The sequence below is a fragment of the Pinus tabuliformis genome, chromosome X (assembly GCF_031772625.1).
Source record: "Pinus tabuliformis cultivar Carrire ecotype Pingquan chromosome X, CPIR1, whole genome shotgun sequence".
NCBI lineage: Eukaryota > Viridiplantae > Streptophyta > Pinopsida > Pinales > Pinaceae > Pinus > Pinus tabuliformis.
The window spans coordinates 130,818,573-130,828,785 of record NC_142308.1 but is presented as its reverse complement, the minus strand read 5'-3'; positions in this window follow the sequence as shown (position 1 = coordinate 130,828,785).

Below are 10,213 nucleotides of genomic sequence, written 5' to 3'. Positions count from 1 at the left end.
TTGTGATTTGGTTTAGCAGACATAATATGCCTTACAGGAAAGAGATCATAAATCACTAGCAAGATGGTAGACTACAAAGATTCTCCCTATGAATCAGATGAGGGGTGTGGTGTTGGGCACTCTTCTGACTTAGTAGACACATTGAGAAGCTTGAAGGAAGAAATAAGTAGTTATAAGGCAGAGAATTATAACATCATGGAGGCAAAGAGAAACAAGCAGAGGCTAATGCAATACTCCTTCAGAGTTTGTCGAAATTGCAGCGACAATGGCCACTTCAAATCAGCCATCAACAGGAGGAAAGAACTAATGGGGCATATGAAAGTAGGTCTCATGGTGGTCACACATCAGATAGAGATGACATGGTTAGAGATGGTAGATTGTTGGATACTCTGGATAAGAGAGGTGATGGATACATGTATTATTCTAGTTCTGGTTGTCATAGGCATCATGATCATCATCGTTATCATCCTTACAGGAGGAGTGATCGGGGATACTTTCTAGATGAGTTTAAGAAAGGAAATCCACCTACTTTTGATGGAGACTTGAAGAAACTAGAAGATCTAGAGGCTTGGATACTTGGGATGAACAAGTTCTTTGAGTTGCATGAGTACACAAAAAACATGAAGGCCATAATTGCTATCTTAAGCCTGAAAGGTAAAGCATATATCTCATGGGCAGATGTGAAGTAGGTCAGAGACATTAGGATGGAGAACTTGAGTTGGCATGAGTTCAAGAGGATTTTTAGGAAGAAGTACTTGTTAGAAAGGTATTATGACAATAAGGCCAAAGAATTCTATGAGCTAAGGATGGGATCAATGATATACGAAGAGTACATGACTAAGTTCCTGGAGCTATTCATGTATGTACTATATCTTAAACATGAGAAGGCTAAAGTCTAGTGATTTGTCAGTGGTTTTCCATTAGAATTTAGAGATGAAGTGAGTATGATGAGCCTCTATCACTTGAGGAAATTATTGGGAAATTGAAGCATTTCCATGAACATTCAAAGTGTAATAATGAATCTTAGCAATGATGGAAAGGGAAGGATAAGGATAAAGGTAAGGGTAAATGGAAACCGAAAAGAAAAAGGCCTCAAAATGTACAAGAGAAAGAAAATTTGGCACCACAAAAGAATTTTAATGTAGCTAGACACGGACATGGATCATAGTAGAAGCATAGAGGTGATGGTACTAGACAATTGGAGTGTTGGACATGTGGTAAGGAACATCTTAAGAGATATTTTCCACAGAATCAGGGTGGTAAGCATCAGATATATATTTCACATGAGGCGCAGACTATTGTGGATGTGGGTTAGAGCGTTCCTCATATCTATGCATCATCGGATAACAAACAGGCAGACCATTAGGCATCTATCATTGAGATGGGTGGTAAGATTTGTGATCAAGTTGTTTCTATTTTGATTGACCCTAGATCTAATTATATTTATGTTAATCCTGACTCGGTGGATAAGTGTGGTTTTAATAGAAAAGTGCATGAAAAATCTTGGTTAGTGCAACTCGCTACAAGTACAAATAAGTGGGTTCATCATTGGGTAAGAACTTGTGCATTTTATTTGAATGGTATGCCTACTATAGCACATTTGAATGTATTACCATTGGGATCATACAATATTTTGTTGGGCATGGATTGGTTGTAACTTCATAGGACCAAGGTGGATTGTTATGGCAAAGTAATTGAGTTATTGAATGACAATGGGCAACCAAGAGTCTTACAGGGAAGAAGAAAGCCACATAAGTTAGGAAGGTGATATATGTGCAGCAAAAATGTAGTCACAAGAAAGGGTGTGTGCTATTTGTAGTGCATATTTCTAGTGACAAAGGTAAGGAAGTTAAGAATCCAAATTTTTTGAGAAGGTACCCAATTCTACAACAGTTTCGGGATATGTTTCCTGTAGATATTTCAAAGTTTCCACCTCACAGGGAAGTAGACTTTTCTATTGAGTTCATACGAGGGGAAACATCAGCATCAAAAGCACCTTATAGGATGAGCACACCTAAGTTGGAAGAGTTAAAGTTGCGGCTGAAAGAGATGATTGACAGGGGATACATTAGGCCAAGTGTATCACCTTGGCGCACACCAATATTGTTTGTGAAGAAGAAGGATGGTACTCTCATATTATGGATTGACTATAGGAAGTTGAACAAAGTGACCATCAAGAAAAAGTATCAGTTGTTGAGGATTGATGACTTGTTTGATCAGTTGAAGGGAGGAGCAGTGTTCTCGAAGATTAATCTGAGATTTGGATATCATTAGGTACGCATTAAAGGGGAGGACATTTACAAGACATATTTTAGGACCAGGTATGGGCATTATGAGTTTGTTGTAGTTCCATTTTGTTTGACTAATGCTCCAACTACCTTTATGTGTTTGATGAATATTTTGTTGCGTCCCTATTTGGATAAGTTTTTTTATTATGTTCATTGATGACATATTGGTATATTCTAAAAATGAGGAAGAGCATGTTGAGTATTTGGAAGTATTGCTGAGATTGTTGAGAGAGAATCAATTGTATGGTAAGCTCAACAAGTGGAATTTATTTCAGATTGAGGTACATTACTTGTGACATGTTGACTCTAAGGAGGGAATAACAATGGATCCAGAAAAGGTAAGAGATATTATGGAGTGGGTAGCTCCTAGAAATGTAGATGAGGTGAGATCCTTCATGGCATTAGCAGGTTATTACAAGAGGTTCATTAGGAACTTCTCACAGATTGTTTATCCTATTACATCATCACAGAGGAAAGGTAATAAGTTTGAATGGAGAGAGGAGTGTGAGGCTAGTTTTGAGAAGCTTAAGCAATTGTTGACACATGCACCAGTGTTAAAGATCATTGATCTGGACAAAGAGTTTGTAGTATGCACATATGTTTGAAAGATAGGACTTGGTGGAGTCCTTATGTAGCAAGGATAGGTAATGTGGTATGAGTCACAAAAACTGAATGAGAATGAGCAAAACTATCTAACACATGACCTTGAGCTAGCAACGATCATTAGTGTATTGAATATGTGGAGGCACTATCTTCTCAGCAAGAGGTTTGTACTGATGAGTGATGAAAAATGCTTCAAGTTTGACTTCAAGATCAGGTACATCAGGGGAAAAGAGAACATGGTGGAATATGCTCTTAGCAGGCAGATACAAGTGAACCATATATCATCTATGTGCTCCTATGGGACAAACTTACGGGATAGGATCTTGTAGGGAGGTCAGTAGGATGACAAGTATATGGAGATTATGCACAGGTTGTAGTAGAATACAGGTACCAGTACAGGTAATGGTATAGGTAATGGTTCAGGTATAGGTACAGGCAGTGGTATAGGTACAAGTAGTAGTACAGGTTCAAGTGCAGGTGCACGAGATATGGATTATTTTCTTACAGTAGATGGATTGGTCAGGTTTAGAGACACAATATATGTGCCATACAGCAGTGAGATCAAGAAGGTGATCTTGAGGGAGTTTCATATGAAACCATATTTGATTTACCCAGGCTATCAGAAGACATTGGACAGAGTGAAGAAGTTTTATTATTGGTTGAATCTGATGAAGGATGTAGCCGAGTTTGTGGCTACATGTTTGGATTGTCAGCAAGTGAAGGAAGATTGTGAGCTCCCAGGTGGAATTCTATAGCCGATTGCAATTACAGAATGGAAATGGGAGGTCATTTCCATGGACTTTATCACAGATTTACCGAAGATAGTGAGATATCATGATTCCATCATGGTAGTGGTGGACAAGTTGAAAAAGGTTTCACACTCATTCCACTGAAGTCTACATTCTAAAATAGCAATGTAGAATAGGTGCTCATCAGAGATGTAGTCAGATTTCATGGTGTTCCGAAGAAGATTGTGTTAGACAGGGATGCGAAGTTCACTTCCAAGTTTTAAAAGGAGTTATTTACAAGTTTGGGCATAGAATTGGACTTCAATACATCTTACCATCCATAGACAGATGGACAGACAGAGAAGGTCAACATGATATTGGATGACATCTTGAGGATGCACGTGATGCATCAGAAGCGAAAGTGGGAAGAGTATCTTCCACTGGTAGAGTTCGCTTACAAAAATGGGTATCAAGAATATTTGAAGATAAGTCCTCTTAAGGCATTGTATGGACGGAGTTGAAATACTCCCATCAGTTGGAGTGACCCATATAATAGGGTGTTGATTGGACCAGACATGTTGGTAGACATGGAGGGGGAAATGTAGGTAATCAAGAAGAATTTGAAAGCAACACAAGATAAGAAGAAGAGCTATGAATATTGAAATAGGTTGTTTGAGGAGTTCCAGGTTTGGGAATAGGTGTAGTTTCCCATTAAACTAAATTGGGTCATGTGGCAAGCTTGCACCCTAATTTTGTGGACCTTTCAGGATCATTGATAGGATTGGGTGAGTATCCTATCAACTTGCACTACCTATGAAAGTAAAATTCCATGATGTTTTCCATGTGTCATTGCTTAATAAGTATGTTAAATATATTGATCATGTGATTGGCTCGTCGGTATTGCACGTGGAACCAGATGGAGAATTCCAACTGGAACCTCAGTGTATATTGCAGAAATGGGTGTTCACGCTCTAGAATCGAACAATCGAGTAGGTTAAAGTGTAGTGGAAATTTTTTGGGCCCGATGATGCTAAATGGGAGATGGGAGATCATATGTGGGATATGTATCCTTCATTGTTTTTCAGTTGAGGCAAAGCAGTTTTGGTATGATGTATGGTATATGTTTTGGCATATTTTTGGGTGATGTTTTGATATATGAACATATGCATATGGATGTAAATACCACCATGAGCTATGCTATAAAGCTCCAATAAGTGGTATGGGTGTCATGTCATTATAGTTGTTATGTTGCTATGTTGTCATGATGGTTTTCTCTTCAGCAGGGTGATCATTGTAAATACTGCATCGAGCTATGTTATAAAGCTCCATGGCCAATATGTTTTCTTTTCAATGGTTTTATTCTGGTATATGTTTTTTTGAACACCTAGGAAGGTCTTCCCCTAAGGGTGAGGGTTATGTAACAACCTAGTGAAAATTCAATGTAATAAAGGTTAATAAAGACAAAAATAATAACCAAGGTTGATGGGACACTTGTTCCAAGCTGAATGTTGGGAAAGACATCCTAGTGTGGGTGTTCATTGGTTTATCATGGATAAAAAAATTGGCAAAGGAAATGGATAAGCCTTTAGAAAGGAAAAGTAACATTTTTGGCACATTTATTTATGAAAATAATGGAAATTAGGAGAAAAGGAACGTGGAAGGTCATAGGTTGCATGTGAGGATGAAAATGAAGAAAATAGAGATATAATTGATAAAAAGGCTTCTAAGGATCAGTTGGTACCTTATTTTAGTTTAGTTTCTCTCTCTCATTCTTGGACACTTAGACTTTTCTTGGAGCACTTCGGAATTGGATCAAGAAAGGAAAAGAAGGCAAGAGGAAGGAAGGATCAACCAAGGAAGAGCAGGATCAAGAAGCTACAACAGGATTATTTGCAGGTATTGATTTGCATGTGTGTTTTCCTTGCTATATTTGTCATGCATGGTATTACATGTGGTTCTTTGTTGTTATGTTATGGGTTTTTCTAGGTGTGATAATGTTTTTAGCCTAGCCTTGTCATTTTTTGATAGCCTGATCCGAATATAAAATGGCATCAACCCATGGTATTCATCCACCCATGTTATTCGTCCAGCCATCGAATTTACACATGGTATTGTAAGTGACATCCACCCATGGTATTCATTCACCCATGGTATTTTCCCATGGTATTCATTCACCCATGGAATTGACCTGTGGTATTGTGACATCCACCAATGGTATTCATTTACCCATGGAATTGACCCACGATATTGTAACTGAAAAAGAATATAAGTAACAAGTCGCATTTTATAAAAGGACAGTTTGTCCGCCACAATGTAGCTTTTACAGTTATTCTCCATTTTCATAAAAAATTTCTTTGTCATTTTATTTACTGCGTGTTCTCTCATTTTGTTTTTGGCATTGCAATTTTTCAGATCTTGGGGGCCTCTCCCCAAGATCCGGATCAGTGCCATTAGAGAAGGTTATGATTCCATGCTAATGATGGTTTGATGCATATTTTAGTTTCAAAATTTTTAGAAATATTCAACAAAGTTCACACATGTGCTACGTACTCCATAGATCATTTTCTTGGGCCAACCAGGAAGAATTTTTCCTTTTTCATTTTTTTGCAAGAATGTTTTTGGGCGTCAAATTTGCAAATTCTATATGAAAATTTTGGTGAAAATTTTACAAAACAAAATAACCCATATTGATTCCTTGCAAAAAAATACCCAAATTATAAAATAATAATAATAATAATAATAATAATAATAATTGGCCGAATCGAAGTCTAGATGAGGGAGATATTGTTGATTCAAAATCAGCTATGTTATAGAAATGTTTCTAATGGAAATTCGTGGATGGAAACTCTCCTATACTTTTTTGCAATTTTGGTACATAATTTCAGAAATTTGATTGTAGATATGACCTCCTCTCAAAAAATCACTCAATTTCAAAAAAACAATGGGTCGAATCAGAGTTTGGATGTGGGGTATATCGCTGATTTAAAATCAACTATCTTTTTAGAACTTTTGTGATGACAGAAACGTTGCAGCGCGAATATGATATTCTAGAGTGTCCAAATAAGGATTTCCAACACATGGGAAGATGCTAAATGGTCATTCTGTTAGGTTATAGTAAACATTCTGAGTTATATTGACCGAGTTGTGTCCATTTTAATTCTGGAGAAACATTCGAAGCAGGTTCCCTTTGGAGACATTCCCTTTCACCCTACTTTAGTAGGCACCTACTTCACATTCATTAGTTTTAGCATAGCAGCATTTAGCTTAGGTTCTTTGGAGACATTCCCTCCCACCCCAGGATATGTAGGCAGCTACAATCTCATCAACAACCAACATCATGGTTATGGGTCATCTAAAAACCCACACTTCATCGAAGCCCATTTGCTAGGATGCACACTATCAGTGTCACAGTTGGTCACAAGCATTATAGGGTATCTCTATCCTTGTATCTTTATTCACCATGGTTATAGGTCATCCACAAACCCACACTTCATTGAAGTCTATTTACTAGGTTGCACTATTTCAGTATCATAGTTGGTCACAAGCATTACAGGGTATCTCTATCGTCGGATCTCCATTTATCATGGTTATGGGTTAACCACATAAAACCATTCTCTTCAGTGGCTCTTCATATTCAAAAAAGGCTTCATAGGAGGGAACTTCAAACAATGGGGACAATTGCTTATTACGGAGGGAAGAATGATCCGAATAGAAAATGGCATCAACCCATGGTATTCATCCACCCATGGTATTGTAAATGGCATCCACCCATGGTATTGTAAGTGACATCCACCCATGGTATTGTGACATCCCTCCATGATATTCATTCACCCATGAAATTCACTCATGGCATTATGACATCCACCCATGGTATTTATTTACCCATGGAATTGACCCATGGTATTGTAACTGAAAAAGACTATAAATAACAAGTCACATTTTGTAAAAGGACAGTTTGTCCACCACAATGTAGCTTTTATAGTTACTCTTCGTTTTCATAAAAAAATTCTTCGTCATTTTATCTACTGTGTTCTATCATTTTGTTTCTGGCATTGTAATTTTTTAGATCTTGGGGGGCCTCCACCCAAGATCCAGATCATAGCCATGGTGTGATGGGGTTCTCATGTTTTGGTTGAGATGGATTACCAAATGGATTCAAAGCTAACTGAGGAGAATCTTTGAATAATAGAACACATGGCCTTGTAACCCCTAAACTAGACTATGGGTTGCAGTGAAATCAGACTTTGTGTTGCCTCGGTGGGCCTAGGACTCCTCAACCGTTGAATGGGGGGATATACAGTAGATCCTAGAGGTGGTTTCCCTTAATTATGCCTAGGAATCCTTTCCAGTGAATGGTGGGATATACGGTAAAGCTTAGAGGATGGAGTCTTATTTTAGGGCCTAGTGGTCCCCAGATTGGACTGTGGATTAGCCTATGTGACTATGAGATGGGAAAATTCCTTGTGGTGTAGGTCGAGAAATTTGGTGGCATCCATTCTTGTTTTTTCCTAGTGATCTGGTGGAGATCATGGTAAAGCATATTATTACATGTTTATTGTTTTGGCCTAGTGATCTGGGGTGGATTACGGTAAAGTCTGGTTTCCATTAATGAGGGTGACGTGGTTTATCCTCGGGATGCCCTAGTTGTTTCTTTTGGTTTGAGTCCCACATTAACACTTAGAATATGGAAAGGGGGTGAATGGCTGAAGAGAGAATTGGATTAGTGATTCTATGGTTGGGTGGAATGTGGTAATCCCATCCCAAATTGGTTTTTACATTCATTAATAAGAGGTTCTTTCCTTGATATCTTATGTGTAAATGTACTAGTTTATATGTGGATTTTATGCCTAATGTATCCTTGATATTTTTGTGGTTATTATGTTGGCTATAAGCATGTTTTATGCTAGTAATGATCTATTGATATCCTAATGTTTTGATGTGTAAATTAATGAAAAATGTATCTAGGACCTAACAGATGATAATAAAACTAATGATGTAAGGGAAAAATGTTTCTTATAAATTCCCATATAAGTATGAGACCCTTATGCTCATATTTGTTGTTTAAAAATGTATATTACATACTTGTGACATGTTTGACAGAATGCCTATCATGGCTAGTAGGGGTCCAATCTAGAAGTTGTCCATGTTGTTGCAAATGCATCATTATTATGTTTTGTAAATTCATTTATGAAGGTGTCATTGATTTCTAGGTAGTGACCTGGGCTCTGGGCTTGAAAAGTGGCTCAAATACAGAAGATCTAGGCACATTACTTGGAAGAAAATTCTCTGGATGCATGCATACCCATGATGTGGGAGCATCCAAAGCCTCTTAGATGCATGCTTATCCATATGAAGGGAGTTTCTAGAGATTTAATGGTCTAAAACATCAGTTGGTCTCAAGGGTTGGTTACCTTAGTGGTTGGGACAGCTCTTGGCAGTTCTGTCGCTGATGTGGAAGGTATATATGATGTGTTTATGTCAATTCCACTTCCTTAAAGTCACCTAGGAGGTTGAATCCTGTTACAGTGGCCTCTCATCGAATATTTACCGTGGTTTGTTGGTTACTTGGGAAGATGTGGGATGAGGGTGTTATAGTTAGCATCAGAAGGAAACAAGAACAACCAAGTTAATATATACTCTAGTTGAGACATTGGCAATAAGTATGTGCACCTTGATGTTAATCAATTGAGTACTAGAAAATTTCCTTCACATGATAATGTTGGATCTACTAGTCCAATCACCATTCTGGGAATTATGCAGTAATAAAGGAGCAGTCAAAGGGCATAATTGGAGGCAAATATGTTCGATAAAATATAAATATGTAATTTGTGTATCATTGGAATCAAATTTAGATAATTTCATCCAATTCATTCAAAGTACATGAAAAATTTGTTTCGGGTTCTTACCATGGTGAGTAGTGGTAACAATGGTGAGAGGAATAGCATATTGTAGCAGTAGGAAGGTGCATTTGATTACATGGCATACCTTTCCATTAGAAGGGAGGACATGATTCTCTTATAAACATGTGTGTACCATGATTTGATGTCCCATAAATTGGGGCTCCTGGAAACTAACTTGGAGTAGATTATGTTGGAAGTAGATATGTTAAAAATGTGAATGCATGAAATGATATAGGTAGTAGAAGACTAGGATATGGTGGAACATGTTAATGAGAAGGAAGGAATGGTGCAAAGGTAGGACAACCTTGATGTGTAGAGTGGAAATGGAGACAACACAAGAATTTGCATGGAGTAGGCTTAACCCCAACGACATGAGAATGAAAAGGAGGAATACCAGGTTACCTATGAAAAAAGGAACATGTAATAAACCCCATGTGTAAAAGAGTCTAAAATATTTTGCAAATTTATAGATATCATTGGAATTTTTGGGAGATAGATGAAGAATTAAAGGTTCAATATGTACCAGATTCTGCCTCGCAAATCCACTTATCTTAATGAAAATATACCCATTCTTTAAAAAAAGGGTAAAAAGGTGGCAAAAGTGGTGAGTAATTTTTAAAAATCGGGAAATAAGGAGTCTCTCAACATTCTAGTCTTTTGCGATTTGAAAAAAAATAAAAAAATTGGAGAGCTC